This window comes from Octopus sinensis, linkage group LG1, assembly GCF_006345805.1.
Source record: "Octopus sinensis linkage group LG1, ASM634580v1, whole genome shotgun sequence".
Taxonomy (NCBI): domain Eukaryota; kingdom Metazoa; phylum Mollusca; class Cephalopoda; order Octopoda; family Octopodidae; genus Octopus; species Octopus sinensis.
Window position 1 is genome coordinate 159,271,893 of NC_042997.1, and position 21,413 is coordinate 159,293,305.

General features: G+C 35.4%; 1 protein-coding gene across 13 annotated transcripts in view; it reads right to left on the bottom strand.

Moving 5' to 3' along the window:
• Positions 1 to 21,413, bottom strand: part of LOC115219086 — a 295,969-nt gene that overhangs the window by 87,689 nt on the left and 186,867 nt on the right. Inside the window, exon 1 of one of the 13 annotated variants that reach the window (XM_036505977.1) lies at positions 654 to 674. The exons of the other annotated variants lie outside the window; for them this stretch is intronic. The gene's annotated coding sequence lies outside the window, so the exon portion shown is untranslated. Of the gene's footprint in view, positions 1 to 653; positions 675 to 21,413 lie in introns of those variants that run through there. 13 annotated transcript variants of the gene reach the window in all.

The following is a 21,413-nucleotide window of genomic DNA, read 5'->3' on the forward strand; positions in this document are numbered from 1 at the left end:
GACATAGGCTGGGTGAGACTGACTGAGGTAATATTTCTAAGACTGGATGACCTACCTGACACAAACCTTTATTAGCTTTCAAGTTAGATACACCATTACCTGTCTCTACAGCTTTGATTCACCAAAATGCTAATCATTTTGTTCATATGTGGTATAAAGATGTCAATCACAATCCAAACATTATCAAAGAGAAGACTTACTCATATTGCCAGATACATTGAGACACAAACAGCCGGTAACATAGGACACACAAACAATTGTGTAGACAAAGAGGTAATATCCAGTAACTAACAGACTAACAAATACAAAGATTAACACACTAAGTAAAAATAAAATAAACGCTATCAAAATTTGTGGAGCAACAGACTGAGCTCTGGATTGGATGAAACAAGGTTGTAAAAGAAAGGGCTGCTGCAAACTATAATTTAAGTATGACTAAGAGCAGGTTCTAAAAATAAATATGTCCACAGAGAAAACCTTTAACTCAGAACCCTCATACCCTGAAAAAAGGAAAAAAGAAAACATAAGGTATGGCTGGGCTAAAAATGGATTTTTACACAAAGTTTAAGGAAGAGGTAAACTGTAGAATTGCAGCAGTGTTGGTGGTAGGGAACAGTAGGTGGAGAGAGAGAGAGGGATTTGGTTCATATTACCTCTAAACTAGGTGCTTGTTTTTGAAGAAGAGGTTAGTAACTCCATCTGGTATAGGATGATGTTGATGTTTGATCTTCTGCCTGGAAGTCAGTCAGAATATGACATTCATGATAATTCACTTTCAAGTCAAAGAGAGTAAATGAGTACCAGATAGGGATTAAGCAGAACAAGCACACACACACACACACACACACACACACACACACACACACACACACACACACATCTTATTCATGTACAGGAACATAAAACACTTCCGAGTGTGTGTATATATGTGTATACACACACACACACATACATTATACCTGTGTTTATTTTAGTATATGAGGAGGGAAGATAAAGAGGGGAAGAAAACATATCTAATCCCTAAAACAATCCCAACCCAATTCAATTTGTCCCTACCACCCACTCCCCAAATGGCCCCTGTTTCTTAAATATGATAAAATGCTTATCATCAATAACTTGTAGTGACAAGCATAAAATAAGGATGGGGGGGGGGACATGCAGTGCCAACATGAAATTAGACAAATTTGGGTACCTACAATAAAACTTATTTCAAAGTATAAAAAAGTAGTATAAAATAAATTATAATAAAACAAAATAAATAAAAAAATCTAGAAAGGAGAAATTGTCCCCTGTTGAGAAAAAGTAATACTGATAGCTCCCCTGATAAGTTGTTACTGATAAGGCAAAAGTAAATAATGTACCAAGATATGAATTAGAAAAAAAGGGAGTTAGGGAATTATTTTGCTCATCGTTTCTTGAATTCTCACCCCAGTGTTAAATAAATATGAGTTTTAAGATGACTAAAAACAAAATGTTTATGAAAATCTCTTCCTCAACAGCATGTTTATGAACAGGACTTTGCCAGCTGGGAAAGAAACTACTGTCTTTGATAAACTACCAGATAAATACTACAATCTATACTACTACTACTACTACTACTACTACTACTACTAGTGATGCTGCCATTACTCCAAACAGGAAGAGCCAGTTGTTAAACTATAAAAATGAATTTTATAAATTTTTTCACAACTTCCTTTTCAGATTTCTTATATCAGCCTATCTGAGATTACTCATAGCTCTGTGGTATAAAATTTCCAATTCTAAAATAGTCACTTTTAAATTAAAACTGTCCATCAAATTTTATAGAAGAATATTGTGTTAATTTATATTCCAAACATTAATATAATAGTGATGAAATTACTTTCAGTGTTAATTTGAAAGTCAAGCAGCATATTTCATCAGTAATATGGTAATGAAAGAGTTAAAACAGAAGCATGACAAATCTTTAAAAATTATTAAAAAATTTTTGTAACTTCATAGATAGAGGCATGGTGGTATGGGTAAAGAAGTTCACTTGGTAGTCACATGATTTGGGGTTCAATCCTGCAATGTGGTCTCTTGAACAAGTGTCTTCTATTATAGATGACTTGTGAGTGAATTTAGTGGATGGAAACTGTGAGGAAGTTCATTACGTGTGTGTGTGTGTATGCATATGTCATCATCAGCAGCAGCATGGAGGCACAATGGCCCAGTGGTTAGGGCAGCGGACTGGCATTTGGAGGATCGTGGTTTCGATTCCCAGACCAGGCATTGTGTGTGTTTATTAAGCGAAAACACCTAAAGCTCCACGAGGCTCCGGCAAGGGGTGGTGGCGACCCCTGTTGTACTCTTTCGCCCCAACTTTCTCTCACTCTTTCTTCCTGTTTCTTGTCCCCGACTTCCTACACAACCGCTGAGCCTGGATGCACATTCATCCATCCGTCGATGCTCTCAGTGTCGGGGGTTGACCTGCTTTCTCTTCTGCGGGTCTTACTAATAGCAAAGGACCATGTATCGGACTTCTCCCACTACGGACAAAGACTGCTTCACTCAACAAACAAACAAACAAAGAAATTATCAGCAGCATCATTGTTTAATGTCCTCCTTTCATGTTGGCATGGGCTGGATGATTTGACAGGAGCTGGCCATATCTTTGTGTGTCTTTGTCCCGGTTTGTCTTGTCACTGCTTGACAATCAGTGCTAGTTTGCTCATGTCCCTGTAACTTAGTGGTTTGACAAAAGACACCAACAGAATAAGTACAAGATTAAAGAAGTAAGTACTGGGGTTGATTAGTTTGACCAAAACCCTTGAAGGTGGTGCCCCAGCATGGCTAGAGTCCAGTGACTAAAACAAGTAAAAGATATTTTTTCAAATGTTGGTGCAGGTTGTATGAATGTGCTCTTTTACTTTTTTGCTTGTTTCAGTCATTTGACTGAGGCCATGCTGGAGCACCCCTTTTAGTCGAGCATATCAACCCCAGGTCTTATTCTTTGGAAGCCTAGTACTTATTCTATTGGTCTCTTTTGCTGAACCGCTAAGTTACGGGGATGTAAACACACCAGCATCGGTTGTCAAGCAATGTTGGGGGAGGGGACAAACACACATTATATATATATATATATATATATATATATACGACGGGCTTCTTTTAGTTACTGTCTACCAAATCCACTCACAAGGCTTTGGTCGGCCCAAGGCTATTGTAGAAGACACTTGCCCAAAGTGCCACGCAGCGGGACTGAACCCGGAACCATGTGGTTGGTAAGCAAGCTACTTACTACACAGCAAGTCTTGCGCCTATGTTATTTGTAAATATTTATTTGCCATCTATGAATACTGCAGTAGAAAAGCTGTGATGCTAAAACAATGTTGGACTTCTGCCCAGATGGTTATGTAGTTCAAAGCTTATGGCTTACAAACAATCTGTAATGCTTCTTAACAAGATGTCTAACTTAATACATTGCACTGTCTGTTACACTCAGACATGGTGGACAATTGATCCCACTTCTAAGTGATTAAAATAGGAAGGGTGTATGGCTGTAAATAGCAAAAAGAAACCAAAAATAAAGTAAATGGCAAATGTTCCAACAATACTCAAATGCCAAAATTTTCAAGCACAGTGTAAGCTCGCATTAAAAAAAATAAAATATGCAAACACAGTTATGAGAATATATTTCTGTCATGAATTTGAAAGAGTGATGAAGTATTTTTTTCTGTTGAGACATTAGTGGCATGGCTGAAGAAGGAAGTTGTACTTTTAAAATCCTGTTGTTTCACTGATTTTGTTATGATAATTGGGGTAATGGAGAGGCTCCCAGAGAAGTTCAGATTCAACCATATTCTTTTACTCTTTTACTTGTTTCAGTCATTTGACTGTGGCCATGCTGGAGCATCACCTTTAGTCAAGCAAATCGATCCCAGGACTTATTCTTTGTAAGCCTAGTACTTATTCTATCAGTCTCTTTTGCCAAACAGCTAAGTTACAGGGATGTAAACACACCAGCATCGGTTGTCAAGCGATGTTGGGAGGGGGGACAAACACAGACACACACATACATATATATATATATATATATACGACGGGCTTCTTTCAGTTTCTGTCTACCAAATCCACTCACAAGGCTTTGGTCAGCCCAAGGCTATAGTAGAAGACACCTGCCTGAGGTGCCACGCAGTGGGACTGAACCCGGAACCATGTGGTTGGTAAGTAAGCTACTTACCACACAGCCACTCCTGTGCTGTATTTTACTTTGCTCTTTATATACCCATAGTCACTAATATTGGTTTGAAATTTTGGCACAAAGCCAGCAAGATGGCAGAGTAAAGCAATTACAAATACTCCATTTCCTAATTGGTGCTTATTTTACTGACCCCCAGAAGGGTGAAAGGCAAAATCAACCTCAACAATATTTGAAATCATAATATAAAGAGCCAAAAGAAATGCCACTAAGAATTTTGATCCAACATGCTAACGATTCAGCCAGCTTCACATGGCCAATTATATTACTACCTGTTTTGTATTGGAGTTCAATCAATTGATTACACAACCTACTTTCAAATTTTGGGCCTTGTGTCAGACAAAATGCTTTGAAGTATTTAGTTATGAATCTTTACATTCTGAGTTCAAATCCTGCCGAGGTCAACTTTGATTTTCATCCCTTAGAACTTGATAAAATACAATATTGCTCAACTACTGGATCTACTTAAATGACTATCCCACAGCAGACACACATAAACAAATTTCAGATCCTGTGCCAGAGTAAGAAACAACTGCTATGATCATCTCAGTGATAGATAAAGAGATTATTAAAATTTTATAAATATACAAAAGAGAAAACAGTCAAAAGACATCTTAACCCAGCTGGTATCATCAAAAATATCAATACAATATAAAACATATAAAATGAATTAGAAAAAAACCCAAACATACCAAGCCCGTTAAAAAAACATTCCCTAAAAAAGGGTTCTGCCAAAAGCATCCTTCTTTCAGCTCCTTGTAAGGGAAATTACATACACATTCTATTTCTAAAAATCAAAATATTTATATTTCTTATCACAGAAAGGTAAGTGGGAATAAAGGACAATTACTTTCCCATTTTTATGTAAGATAAGATTATTATTATTTCTATTATTAACATTATTTTTGTACAGTTATCATTGTTATCATTATTCAGTTGTCTTATTTTGCTTGTGATTTCACTGCACTATGAAGCATAGTGCACAGTGTTTGTTTTGTTTTGTTTATTATCATTATTATTTAAGATGTCGAACAGTATCCAATATCGTAATGTTGATTGAAGATATTGTGTCTACTGGGGGTTTGTACTGTCTGTCCTGTCTCAACAAGGATCTCAGACAGTATTTTATGGAACTATACATATATTGTAATTATTATTATTATTATTAAGGCAGCGAGCTGGCAGGATTGTTAGCATGCTGGACGAAATGCTTAGCAGTATTTCGCCCATTGCCATGTTCTGCAAATTCTGCCGAGGTCAACTTTGCCTTTTATCCTTTCAGGGTGAATAAAATAAGTACCAGTTGAACACTGGGGTCGATGTAATCAACTCATCCTCACTTCCCTAAAGCTGCCCTTGTGGCAAAAATTTGAAATAATAATTATCATTATTATTATCATCATTATTATTATTATTAAGGTAGGTGAGCTGGCAGAAAAGTTAGCGCGCTGGGCGAAATGCTTAGCAATATTTTGTCTGCCATTACGTTCTGAGTTCAAATTTCACCAAGGTCAACTTTGCCTTTCATCCTTTTGGGGTTGATTAAATAAGTACCAGTTACGCACTGGGGTCGATATAATCGACTTAATCCGTTTGTCTGTCCTTGTTTGTCCCTTCTGTGTTTAGCCCCTTGTGGGTAGTAAAGAAATAGATGAGCTGGCAGAATCATTAACACGCCACACAAAATGCTTAGCAGCATTGCTTCCAGTTTTTTGTTTTGTGTTCAAATGCCATCAAGGTTCACTTTGCCTTTCATCCTTTTGGGATCAATTAAATAAGTACCAGTTGGGCATCAGGGTCTATATAATCGACTGGCCCCTTCCCATCAAAATTTTGAGCTTTGTGCCTATCAGAGTAAGTTAATTATTAATATCAATTTAAGTAGAGATGAGCTGGCAGAATCATTTGCAAGTCAGACAAAATGCTTAGCAGCATTTATTCTGGGTCTTTACATTCTGATTTCAAATTCCATTAAGGTCGACTTGGCATATCATCCTTTTATGGTAAATAAAACAAGTACCAGTTGAATATTGGGGCTGATGTAAAATTACCAGTCTTGTACCAAAATTTGAAACCACTATTGTTTGAGGAGGTGGATTAATAGAATTGCTAGAGTGTAGGATAAAATAACTTGCAGTATTTAGATATGACTCTTTATGTTCTGAGTTCAAATCCCACCTTCGTTATTGGTTATAGATTTCCATCAATTCAATCATTTATTCACTGCATTTGCAATGGCAAGAGTGTTAGATTGTATACACTACTCTGGCAGGATAAGTGTTTTTGTTTGCATACAGCTGTTTAACAGATTTCTTGGTGTTGCATATATCTATGTATGTTTAGTATACTAGTTTAATAGTACAGAGAAAAACTTATGGCTATCTATAATACATATAATGCACACATACATAAATATATATCTATATACATGCATATTCATATGTGTGTGTCTGTGTGTGTATATATATATATATATATATATATACACACATGTATATGCATATATACACATATATATATATGTGTGTGTATGATGGGTTTCAACATAGTTGCTCAACTTGGTAGAAATAACAGCTGAATTTCTCTCTTATCACATCCCACTTCCTTTACATTTCACAATGCACTCCTAGATATAAAATGTTTCTTTGATAACAGGTCTCCTCAGTTAGGATGGCTCAGTGGTTAAAGCATCGAGCTTATGATCGTGAGGTTGTGAGTTTGAATCCTGGACCAGGCTGCGTGTTGTGTTCTTGAGCAAGACACTTTATTTCACGTTGCTCCAGTTCACTCAACCGTAGAAATGAGTTGCGACGTCACAGGTGTGAAGCTGTATTGGCCTTTGACTTTCCCTTGGATAGCACTGGTGGCATGGAGAGGGGAGGCCGGTATGCATGGGCGATTGCTGGTCTTCCATAAGCAACCTTGCCCGGACTTGTGCCTGGGAGGGTAACTTTCTAGGTGTGATCCCACAGTCAGTCATGACTGAAGGGAGGGGTCTCAAAGCTAAACAAGAACACTAATACCAATAACAACACCATCACAATCATCAGTAATGATTGGCATCATTATGCTAACGCTATCATCCTGATTACTAACCAAGGCCATCAAACAACAACCACAAACTGTTTATGAAATAGTCTAAATGCACACAATAATAATAATAATAATAATAATAATAATATAATAATAATAATAATAACAACAAGAACAAGATCAACGGCCAGAAAACAATAATTTCTTCAGCTAGAGAAAAGATGAAGAGGAGAGGAAAATTGGCTTAATCTAGTCTGTCCACTTTGCTGACATGTAAATAATGTCCACTCTACTGATGTGTAAATAAGATGAGAAACAAGCAAGAATTAAGTTGAAATAGTGGAGTGAATAGCTTATGCAAATATTGAACTAAAGAATAGTGCACGGTTCTTTAAATCTGCTTGTGGCAGAATGACATAGATGTACAAGTGATGGGTAATGAATGTGGAGGAGAGCGAGATAAAGATAACATCAAGGTAGTGATTATGATGGTAATAATGATTGCAATTTCATGATGATGATGACGATGATGATGATGACCAATTGATTGATTACTCTGAATTGGCCAATATGATGCTGGATGGTGATGGTGGAGATATGGTAATGTATTTTTAAGAGCAGACCTAATCTGATCAAGGTGACCTATGATCAAAGCGGTTCCAGCTGTGACCATCCAGTCATTTTTCTGTCCAGGGATTATATATCTAGGACTACATTATCCAATGTAATTCTTTAATTTTGATTTCATGAACCTGCTACTAATAAATTCCATAAATGTCTCAGTGATAATGTTAATGTTGTCATTATTGTTTTATCCCAAGTAGGTTCTCATTAAGCAGAACTATGATCAAAAGACATTCCAGCCATGAGCATCCCATCACTTTTCTTAGATGTGGTGTATCCAAACTATAATATTCAATGTATCTGGTTAATAAAAAAGATAGGTGTGGTTTCAATAAGATTTACCTGCTAACTCTAGCAGGTCGAACAAGCACTTAGAGGCTCCCTTAATTGCTTTGTGTTAATGTCTTTGATAAAGGTGGTTGATGTACATCTCCAAGTGATATTGGTAAATGGAGTTGCTAATAATGGATTCAATGACATTTATAATTACTTTAAAAATGCAACACATTAAAGAAGGCACCACCTTCAGCTATATCACACAAAAGTTACTAGAACCAGCAAGTCTGTTTCCATAACAAATACACTAATTACAAGATCAACAACTTACATTAAGCAGTAAGACTTAATATCAAAGAAGCTCAAATTTTAAAGAAACAATCTATAAAGAGTATTTAGCTTTTTATAACCTCCAGATATGAAGAATGGACAGAATAATAATGGCATTTATAGTGAAGTTACTTATAAACTTATAATGAAGGATATAGAGCTGTCATGAAGAGAGTATTTTCATTATCTGCATGATGATGATAGATTAGATTCTTCCAGATTGGCACTATTTTATACATTATTGATCTCTTTTATCAGAATAAGGTTTACAGAAGAAACGGAAAATGAGGTAGTTTAATGTCCATACCCTCCCAAGGGAATAAAATCTAACCCTTTAAAACTTTTCAGATATTAAATATTTTAAATAAATACTCATCTGATTGCATTTATATCACCAAAATAAAAGAAAGATGAAGGTAAATGAGTGAAAATAGGGAAAGTTTCAACTTCATGTGTAATCCAGATGATTAAAAAGTACTTCGAAGAGCTAATGACAAGAACATTATTTAACCAAAGTTTTAATGAAATACAATGTCCAAAATCAAGAATGGTAACATAACTAACTTTTGTCATAATGAAACTGGTGTTTGGAATATATTGTTATAACCAAGGATTTCTCCTTGCAATTAATATAGCTAAGATTATATCCTAATGACTGGTCTTTTCTTTCAAAGTAAAACCTACTTCAGACACAAAAAATTATTGACATTTTATAAAGCTCAGGTGGGTCCCACAATGGCGTACAACTCTCATATCTGGAACAGTGCTGCTGCTGCATACACAAACTTCCTAAACCACATTTGAAAAGGGCCAATCAGCTGACTGGCATAAGCTCACTCACAAATACACTCTAGCTGCTGGCCTACAGGTATGCTCTGTACTCCCTGCCTTTTCTAATGCTATTACAACAGCCTCTGCCCCTCAAATCTGGCTGGGCCCATGCCACCTCCACTCAGGTATTTAAATTTTGGCACAAGGTCAGCCATTTGAGAGGAGGGGGCAAGTTGATTACATCAACCCCAGTATTTGACTGGTACTATATTTTATCAACCAAATAAAAGGCAAAGTAGACCTTGGCAAGATTTTATAAGAATATTAATAATAAAATGGATGGCCATAGCTAGATTTCAGATTAATATCTATTAAATCAGGACTAAACAGCAGCTTAGAGTTAACCAAAGAAAGCTTTGTGAGTACAATTTAGTAAATGGAAAATGTTCAGAAGCCTGCGAGAGAAGCTGTTTCTGTTCCTTAATCTGTCACCCAATATAACAACACCAACTGGCCCTTGAGTACCTTTAACAGAATCAACTCTGCTGCAATTTGTTTTGAATCTGAGGATAACTTCTCCCCTTCTTCCTCTGCCTAAGCCATGTAAAAATATTTTTTTAAATTCATTCTCATAAGTGACCACCCTGTCTCATTGTACATTCAAGACTGCATTATACAATGTGACCTTTATATAAGACAGAAGAATATGGACTGATGTGAAGGAAATTTGGCTTGTATTTCTAGTAGGTGGATTGACCATAGTGAGTTCATTTAAGGTAGTGTGCATGTGTGTACACCTAAGTGCAATCAGACAGAGGTGCGTATGTATAGTAAACAATTGTGTACTATGTCTCTGGATATATTAATAAAGTGATACACACACACACACACACACACATACATACATACATACATACACGTATGTATGTTGCAAAGAACCATTCAAGCTATTCACATAGACAAAAACTGAAAACAGCAAGTGTTTCAGAATGATAACTTAACTTAAAGTTGCTATGAGATCTAATCAACTGTGAAATGTCTAACAAGGTGTGTGATGCCCCACTGAACATTAGTATCCCTCATCATCATCTGAGGAGATACAATATCATTACAACCAAGATACTGAGAGGACTATTCAAGTGCGTATGCATTAATAACACATCGATTTTTCACTACAAGATTGTGTAAAGAAATGAAGCAGACTGTCAAATGGGTTTAGATTGGAATTTAGATAAATTTCAGTTGTGCAGCTATTAATGGAGACTTTCAGGACAAATTTCATAAATTCAGCAGATCATCACTAGTATTGATGTTTAAGATGATGACAATATTGATGACAATATGTGCCATTTGTAACAAATGAAAAACACATTGTACAGCTTAATACTTGTTTGAACATTTATCAACCAATATATACCACCCTAAAGTCCAACCCCTCCTCAAAGCAGTAGGGTGGTGTAAACGGGCAGTGTCAGAGCTATGCCGGCGGGAACTTCGGTTCCTGGTAGGGCCACCCAAAGCGAACTGGTCTGGCACCGAGCGGTATTAGGGCCGTAGCCTGGCCAACGGGGCTCTGGTGAAAATTCCAAGAGGCGTCTGATCGGCAACCGGCAGCTTCAAGGTCATTCTGTCCCTGCGTCTGTGGAGACTCCACAGCAAACAGGGCATCCTGTTACTCAGGATATGCATGCGGGATGTCGGGGACTGCTTGTGAATTCAATATTCCCACGAAACTTCTTCAAAAAGAGAAGAAGTCGGCTCAACCTGTCCAGAGTGAACGCCATCACAAGTACAAGTAAGTAACCAATATATAAGCAAAGAAGACTATATCTGTGGATCACACCTAGTCATTTTTCAATAACTGTAAATGTTTTGTAAACCTTGAGCTCCAGCTGTTGTTTAGCACCAGGCCATCTCTGATCAAGTAAACTAATGATCAGGATCATACCAGCAGTAAGCTCCTCATTTTGTTTTTTTCAAGAATAGTGTGTATATATCTAGATCATTATACAGTGTATAAGTCTGCATAATCAGAGCTGACCTACAGCTATTTACAAATGGAAGTTTACTCAACACCACTGAAGGTGCAATGGGCATTATTGCTAAAACAAAAACTCAATAAGACTAGCACTCTCTGCAGTAAGCAATAACATGTGAGAAGTGGTGAAATGACAAAGTAAGATTATTGGACAACTATGATATAGACCTTGAGTCCAAATTTACTGTCTAAATTTTAATGTACATCTGAATCATACATATGATTCTACATGCGACACTCTACCACACTCTGAGGAAACATGAAATGTTTAAAAGAGATTCAGTCACTAGTTTCAACTGGTCAAACGATCCTACAAAGGCTCCTTTATTGGTTAAAAAATGTTGTTCTTATATAAATCCAGAAGCCATTAACCCTTTAGTATTCAGATTATTCTGTCAAATGAAAAGCTTCTTTATTCATATTTTTTTAATTAATAATGCATTATCTTGTAGCTTTGAGATTTCGATGGTGCTTTAGTTTTAGAATGACATTGTAGTGTAAGTGGTTGAATCTTGCCAATTTGAACATAAAACAGTTGGAATATTTGAGCCAGATATGGTTGTTTGAAATGCTTAAGGGACACTAATGAAATGTTTGGTTTCATGTAATTTACCTTGAACAATCAGCATGATACAGCTCATGTCATTGTAAGACCTCTACTTACAAGCAGAATTGAACTAGGATATAGAAATATTTTATATACAAGCAATTGTCTCTCATCTAATTAACATTCTGAAACTACACCAAAAAATCTGCTATTACAAACACAAAGTCCAGCCAACAAAGAAGACAATCTGCTAGCTTGAACTGCTAAAAATAGCAACCAAATCTCTTTCATGTAACACTGTTTTATCTGAAAAATAAAGGACACACTGTATAATGTTCTAGATATATACACACTATTCTTGAAAAAAACAAAATGTGGAGCTTACTGCTGGTATGATCTTGATCATTAGTTTACTTGATTAGAGATGGCCTGGTGCTAAACAACAGCTGCAGCTCAAGGTTTACTTTCTGTCTTATCAATGCCATAAGGATGGATTGGAGAATGAAAATAATAATAAACGATGACAGTAATGATGATAGATGATATTATTTGACTACTGTATTTGATGGAGAACAAGAAACATCTCTTTTAAAAGAAAGTAACTCAGAAAGATTTCTTAACCCTGCAACTTGCATGCATAAGTTAAGGCTTCTTGCAGACCAATGTTAACTATGGAATAATGACTTTAATAGACTACCAGTGAGTCCACAAAGCTCAACTCCTTCATATTGTGACATCATTTAGTTAAATATTATTACCAGTGCTTATTATTATTATTATTAAGGCAGCGAGCTGGCAGAATCGTTAGCATGCTGGGCGAACTGCTTAGTGGTATTCCGCCTGTTGCTACATTCTGAGTTCAAATTCCATCAAGGTTAACTTTACCTTTCATCCTTTCAGGGTCAATAAATTAAGTACCAGTTGAGTACTGGGGTTGATATATCCCTTTCCCCCATATTTCAGGCCTTGTGCCAATAATAGAAAGTATTATGATTATTATCAAAGCAGCAAGTTGGCAGAATCGTTAGCATGTTGGGCGAACTGTTTAATAGTATTCCGCCCCTCACTACATTCTGAGTTCAAATTCCAAGGTCGACTTTCCCTTTCATCCTTTTGGGCTCGATAAATTAAGTACCGGTGAAACACTGGAGTCAATGTAATTGACTAGTCCCCTCCCGCTAAATTTCAGGCCTTGTGCATTTATCAGAAAGGACTATTATTATTATTATTATTATTATTATTAATACTATTATTATTATTATTATTATTAATAATAGTGGCATTTCATCTGTCATAACATTCTGAGTTCAAATTCTACTGAGGTCAACTTTGTCTTTCATATTTTCAGGGTCAATGAAATAAGTAAAGTTGAGCACTGGGGTTGATGAAATCAACTAGCCTCTTCCCTTAAAATTTCTGGCCTTATGCCTATCATAGCACAATTATTATTAAGGAAGTGGGCTCACAGAATCCTTAGCATGCCAGACAAAATGTTTTAGTGGCATTTTATCAGTCATTACATTCTCAGTTCAAATTCAACTGAGGTCAACTTTGCCTTTCATCTTTTTGAGATCAAATAAGTACCAGTTGAGTACTGGAGTCAATGAAATCAACTGTCTCTCTCCCACAAAATCTCAGGCCTAGAGCCTATTGTAGAAAGGATCATTATTATCATTATTATTAAAGGGTAAAGACCTCCTTCAGTCACAAATGACCATTGACCATGGGATTGCACCTAGAAAGTTACCCTCCAAGGCGCAAGTCCGGGCAAGGTTGTTTATGAAAGATCAGCAGTTACCCATGCATACCAGCCTCCCTTCTATACATCATCAATGTTATCCAAGGGAACAGCAAAGGTATATACAGCTTGGCACCAGTGATGTCACACCTCATTTCTACAGCTGAGTGAACAGGAACAACATGAAATAAAGTATCTTGCTCAAGAACATGACACAGAATTGTTAAAGTATCAGACAAAAGGCTCAGTGATATTTCTCACATTCTGATTTCAAATTCATTGATAAAAAAAAGTATCAGTTGAGTATTGGTGTCAATGTAATTAAGTTACCTCTCTCACTAAAATTTTGGTATTTGTACCAAAATCTGAAATGTAGGTGGCAAGCTGGTAGAAGTGTTAGCACACCAAGCAAAATACTTAGCAGCATTTCACCCATTTTGACATTCAGAGTTAAAATTCTGCCCCTTTTGTTGTCATTAAAATCAGTAACCAGTTGAGCACAGGGGTCAATATAATTGACTTTCCTACACCTCAAAATTGCTGGACTTGTACCAAAATAAAGATTATCATTATTATTATTATCATTATTATTATTATTATTATTATTATTATTGTTGTTGTTGTTACTGCTGTTGTTATCTTTAATGAAGAAAGGATGTATATAAATTAAATCTTGTAGTCTCGAGACTAATTTCATTCACACAGCCCAAAATCTTCATAAGTAATCAAATCTGAACTGTTGCAAGTATTAAGCATCTCTATTTATGTCTTAACAACCACAATTATCTTACTTTTATCACTTGGAAGCATCTGTTAGATTTTTCAAAGAAATTTCAAATTAGAATAATAATGGTGAGTAACAATAAAATTCACTTTTATTGCCACCACTTCTGAAGACTCAACATTATCTCCTGTGTGAGCTAGAGTATTATATTCAGGTTCATGATCAATTACTGTTGTTTAACCATGGGTCAGCTCTTTGTAGGCACATCTTTGATCAAGAGCACTCCAGTTCAGACTATCCACTTTTTTATTTTTCTGCCTGACTACATCGTCTAATGTGAAGGCATGTGGCCTAGTGGTTGGGAGTATTGCACTCACAATTGCAAGATTATGGTTTCAATTCTGGGGCTGATCAGTGCATTGTGTTCATGAGCAAAACATGATTTCACAATCTTCCAGTCTACTCAGCTATAAATGAGTAACCCTGCAAGCGACTGGCATCCTGTCCAGTAGAGTGAAGTGATCTCATTCACTTATATGTCATAACATCTAAGTAACCAAATCTATGAATGCAAGGACTCTAGACGGTATTTACTTTTATACTAGCATTAAAGACCCGTTGTTACTGGGTCATAGTGCTAGTGCATGTATATATGTGTATATATATATGTGTGTTCATATGACATGTACATATTACATGTACATTACAGGAGTGGCTGTGTGGTAAGTAGCTTGGTAACCAACAACATGGTTCCGGGTTCAGTCCCACTTGCTATAGCCCCGGGTCGACCAATGCCTTGTGAGTGGATTTGGTAGACGGAAACTGAAAGAAGCCTGTCGTATATGTGTATATATATATATATATGTATATATGTATGTGTGTGTGTTTGAGTGTCTGTGTTTGTCCCCCTAGCATTGCTTGATAACCGATGCTGGTGTGTTTACGTCCTCGTCACTTAGCGGTTCAGCAAAAGAGACTGATAGAATAAGTACTGGGCTTACAAAGAATAAGTCCCAGGGTCGATTTGCTCGACTAAAAGGCGGTGCTCCAGCATGGCCACAGTCAAATGACTGAAACAAGTAAAAGAGTAAAAGAGTATCTATATATATACATCTACACATAAAATGCAAAATACAAAGTTATATTTTGATATCGCTAGTGGTAACAATACTCAAAATATATAACAGACTGGAATTGTTAGCTCTTCTTTTTTCTCTACATTGTATACTTTATAGACAATAGTCTTTTCTTTAATTTAATTTTTTATTATCCATCTGGACTATTCCATTTCTGCATGCTAATTTTATTTTTAATTTATTCCCATTCATGTGAAATCACTTATTCAAGTTCAAATCATTGATGCAATTTTATACCAATTGCTATTTTTACTTTTGTTATGTTACGGTTATATTATACTTTAGTTTGATTTTAATTATTACTTATTACATAGATGGAATGTCTTTGTTTTTAGGTATACTCATTCAGGTTTAACTGACTTAGAGTTAAACAAGAACAAAAGGTACATGAATGCAGAAAACCAGAAATGAAAAAGCAATTTGTGGATGTAACTCACAATGTTTAGTCCTATATTGCTTAGAGCACTTTTTTAAAGGTCGGTGAAAATACAAAGGATTAAAATAAATGTGTTTCTACCAAGATAATAAACAAATTAACGCAACAAAAAATTTCAAGAGTTTAGCATAAATATTATGTTATTATTATTAGTGTTACTTGGTTCTTTATAACAGCGGGTTATTAAAATCATCCACTGCACAAAAAGTGTCTAAAAGATTATGAAAATAAAATATTAGAATTTCAATATATTTCAAAATTAATGCATAAAAAAGAAATTTACAATAAAACTCTTTTATTATGCTGAAGGTGCAGAATTGCAAGTGATTGATTTTAGAGCAGAAAATTCAGCCTAAAGAAAAAAAATAAATCCATGTGGTGTTGTTCACATTTATTGAAATGACTAGATTAACAAAGCTGGAATTAATTTATCATCATCATTGTTTAACGTCCTTCTTCCATGCTAGAATGGGTGGGACGGTACCACAGGAGTCAGTCAGGCTGAGGCTTGCACCAGACTTCTGTGACTGTTTTGGCAGGATTTTTACAATTGGATGCCCTTCCTAACACCAACCACTCAGCAGAGTGGACTTGGTGCTTTTACATGGCACTCTCTTCTATCAGTTCAAGTTGTGCAGATGGCACATAAAAAGCACCATTTGACCGTAGCCGTTGCCAGCACCACCTGACTGGCCCTCGTGCCGGTGGCACATAAAAGCACCCACTATACTCTTGGAGTGGTTGGTGTTAGGAAGGGCATCCAGCTGTAGAAACTCTGCCAGATCAGACTGGAGTCTGGTGCAGTCAAATCGTCCAATCCATGCTAGCATGGAAAGCGGACGTTAAACGATGATGATGATGATGATAACCAATAAGAAGAATATGTGAGGACTGAAAACAGTTGTTTTTCCAAGGATTTGAGAAGCTGAATGCAGCCTTTAGGTATGTTTGAAATCAATAGAGAAACAAATAAGAGAGTCATATCAGAACCTTATATCACCAGGAAAAAGAGAAAAATTACTGTTATATAGGTATATAAGAAGTGAAAGGGATTTAAGTATATAATTGGTTATGGCTTTGATGGCTCTGAAGTCAATGCATTGTTTAAAAATGGTGATACCAGAAGTAATGATGTTGATTTTTGTTCAGTTTCTTGGTCATGCTATGACGATTATCCCAGATATTTTTGTCAATCTTGTAGTAAAGTGTATCGGTAGCCTGCTTTTTATAAAGTGACTTTTCTTAGTTATATTCTATATCATTGCAGAGTCACTTTAGCTGTGTAAGAATCTACAAAATCTGTTACAATCAATTGCTTTTTGTTTATCTTTTAATAGCTATATCTATTATAAAGCATGAAAATGTTTGGTTGTGCTTCTGTAGTTTGGTCGCTGATATAATTTCACAGCATCAAATCACTTTCCAAATAACTACTATCTGAAATAAACTTCTGTTTTCCCTTATAATGTTTAATTCCTTTTTTCTCAATAGGCACAAGTGTGTTGGTGTGATTAAGAAACTTGCTTCTCAACCATGTGATCTCAGGTTCAGTCCACAGTGTGGCCAACCAATACCTTGTGAGTGTATATGTAGACAGAAATTGTAATAAACTTGTTGCATGCATGTGCATGTGTGTTTGTGTGCATGTGTGTATGTATGCATGCGTGAATGTATTTATTTGGTTGTACCCCAGTTTGGATATCAATTGGTTGTTGTCTATGAGTATCACCATCATACAAGCAATGTAGTTAATTTCCAATCTTCCATGAAAAGATGTCTGAGCACAGGGAAATATTATCTTATTTGGAAACAGGTGATGGATGGTTGGTGACAGGAAGAACATCCTGCTGCAGAAAATCTCTACTTCAACAAATCCTATCTGACCCATGCAAGCATGTAAAAATGAATGCAAAAAGAGGATGATGATGATGATGTAAATAACGATTTGGTCATATTTGATTTTTTTTCTTTGTGGTTCAAACTATATTGGCAGTTGCTTTTTTTTTGTTTATTTTTTAATCTAAATAATAACATGACTACTTCTATTTTCTCTTTTAAATGACAGTCGTATTGCTAAAAGGTTATTCTTTTCAAAAACCTGCCATCATTGTTGCGTCTTTTATGCAGGCTTATTTCTGCAATGCTGTAATTATATGTTTCAATGAACATTAACTCCTCGAAGTACAGGAAAAATTCCTTTTTTCTTACTATATCTTTACTAATATAAGTGAAATGGAGAGTGTATAATATACCCTTGTTCCTTATATATCATCAATTGCAATAAATCCAGCAAGCAACATATGACCTGTTAATGTGTGTATATTAAGATTGAAGATTCTTTCAAGGAAGTAAAAAAAAAGACTGAAATTACTTTCTACTGGATTTCCTATATTCACAGAAAGAACTGAAATTACCACAGCAGCTAACAATGAGGCTCTGATATTGGCTAGAAATAGTTGTCGAATCTCCCTCAAATTACATCTTCCTCTTCTAAGAAAAAAGACACACTAGATAATGTAGTTTGTGATACACCATTTCTGAAAATAAGATCATGGCCCGAATGCTTTCATTATTATTGTCCTTGTGTAATAACTGTTATTTCCTATTTTCCTAGCCCAAGAAAGTATGAAAAATGGCTAAGATTTCCTTCAAACTTTGCTTATTACATTTATTTAAATCTCAAAGAATCCCTCTCAACACATGGCTACAATGCTCTCCCACTATTCCTGTTCATGATCAGTGATACACATACTGTCAGTCACTAAAGTACATGCTCAAGTGGTTAAGGTCAAGCAACTGACAACCATACAATGGAAAATAAATCAGTTTCAATATATTAATGTCCAAAAGCAAAGTTTGAAGGGAATAGTAGTCATTTCCTTTAATTTCTAAATAGAAGCAAATAGGTGTTTATCAAGGCTATACCTGATACATAAATCCACAAGTGCGTTTTCAGGCTATTTATCTTATTGTTATTATTATTAATGGACCAAAGTTAAAAATACATATAAGTCATATTAAATAGAAAAATAAGAATAGGAATAAAAATATATAAATTGCAATTATATTTTTAAAAACTAAAAAAATGTGTAAAATTTTAAAAATTAAACACCTAAAATTACATTACCGATATATAGAGGAAATGCTAAACCTAAGGAAACCCTCAACGACTATATTATAACACATCAAATCCTACAACCTATCTACATAAACATTACGGGAATTAGTAATTTAATGTAAGATTTACCCTATCTATACAAGTAAAAATTACCATTTTTTATGTCAAATCTAAGTTAATAGTATTTAAAAGATTATTTAGTAAAAACCACTATATACATTATAAATAATAAAAAAATCTAGTAAAAAAAATTTACAAAGGAAGAATACTTATCGATGTAATGTTGACTCCTTCTTGTTCCTGTGGATTTATGTATTAGGTATAGCCTTGATAACCACCCCACCAGCGCAGAAACACATGTAGCATTGATTAAAAATACCTTCTTTACCCACAGGCTAATAACAGGAAAGTTATATATATTTTTCAAATAGCTTTAGTGTATTTTATAGTAGGGTTTTTAAATGCATAGATTATTTTATTGGATATAACTTCCTTTGTGTATTCCATGCAACAAGGTTGTCCTGAAATAGGAGTTGCCGTTCTCTTGGTAAAATCCCAAATTTGTAATAATATTACAAATGATACAATTTACATTGCATTAGTAAAGTGTAAAACAGTAAATGTCCTGATAACATGGAATACTTATTATTCCCTTAGATTTAAAATACATACACACATATATATATATATATATATATATATCGCACTTCAGGACCAGTTACTGCAGCAGCCTGGGTTTCAGGGACCCACAGCTTTTTAATATTCTCCCAAAGAGCCTGAGGAACCAACACAAAGTAGATGCAGGTATTTTAAAATCAAGGCTGGACATCTTCCTATCGAGTCCCAGATGAACCTACCTCACAGCAAGAGGTGCAAATGAGGGTAGCTACATCAAACCCCATTCTTCAGCAAGTACCAGATATTGGAGAAGGCTCTCAGTAATAATTGTATAGCAAAATGCTGGTGCATCAGCATGGCAATGGCTCCAAGCTGAAACTACAAAGAAAATATATATATATATATATATATTATATATATATATATATATAATATATATATATATATATATATCGCACTTCAGGACCAGTTACTGCAGCAGCCTGGGTTTCAGGGACCCACAGCTTTTTAATATTCTCCCAAGAGCCTGAGGAACCAACACAAAGTAGATGCAGGTATTTTAAAATCAAGGCTGGACATCTTCCTATCGAGTCCCAGATGAACCTACCTCACAGCAAGAGGTGCAAATGAGGGTAGCTACATCAAACCCCATTCTTCAGCAAGTACCAGATATTGGAGAAGGCTCTCAGTAATAATTGTATAGCAAAATGCTGGTGCATCAGCATGGCAATGGCTCCAAGCTGAAACTACAAAGAAAATATATATATATATATTACATATATATATATGTATATATATATATATATATATATATCATATATATAAATTCTATATATATATTATATAGATATCGCCTCACTGGCACGTGAAAAACAATATTCAAGCAAGGTCGTTGCCACTGCTGCTGGACTGGCTCCTGTGCAGGTGGCACATAAAAAGCACCATTTGAATGTAACCATTGCCAGTACCACCCGACTGGCCCTTGTGCTGGTGGCACGTAGAAGCACCCACTACACTCTCGGAGTGGTTGGTGCTAGGAAGGGCATCCAGCAGTAGAAGCTCTGCCAGATCAGCTTGGAGCCTGGTGCAGCCATCTGACTCGCCAATCCTCAGTCAAATCGTCCAACCCATGCTAAAATGCTGCCTCAACAACCTATTTTCTGAAATGAAAATAGACATTAAACAAATGTGCAATGCCATTATAAAAAGTGTATTGTCATTGCTTACAAGTCATATGTCATCAGTTAATACATTACTTTAAAGCAGTATTTGTTAAATAAATTTTATTATATTTTTTCAGTGCCATTCCCCTTGTAAACAACCCTCAGGTTTTAGAAGTTATTTTATATTTCCATTTTTAAGAAACAGTTATTTATAGTTTGAAAAAAGTCTAAACTGCTGGGAATTATGAACTATGGTCATGGAAACATCACAGAGACAAAATAATGATTATCAACCTTTTAGATTCAGTAATCAAACATATTATTGACTTAGATACTAATAGATTTCTCAGTTTTATAACTAAACTAATGAAAATTACCATTAAAAGATCATAAACTATATTTTAATAAACATCAGTGCTGTGATCAACTTATCTGCTCACACTTTCATGCAAAAAATGGAAAAGACAAAGCAGTATTATTAGTGGCGGCATTGTTTTTATTATTATTAATATCATCTTCATCTTTATTTTCCCGTTGATTATGCCAGAAATATCTAAAGCAATTTAACGATTTAAAGTCGAAAGGTTAACTTCAATAGATGCGTAAATAATGCAATAGGATGGGCAGAGAGGACAAAAGCTA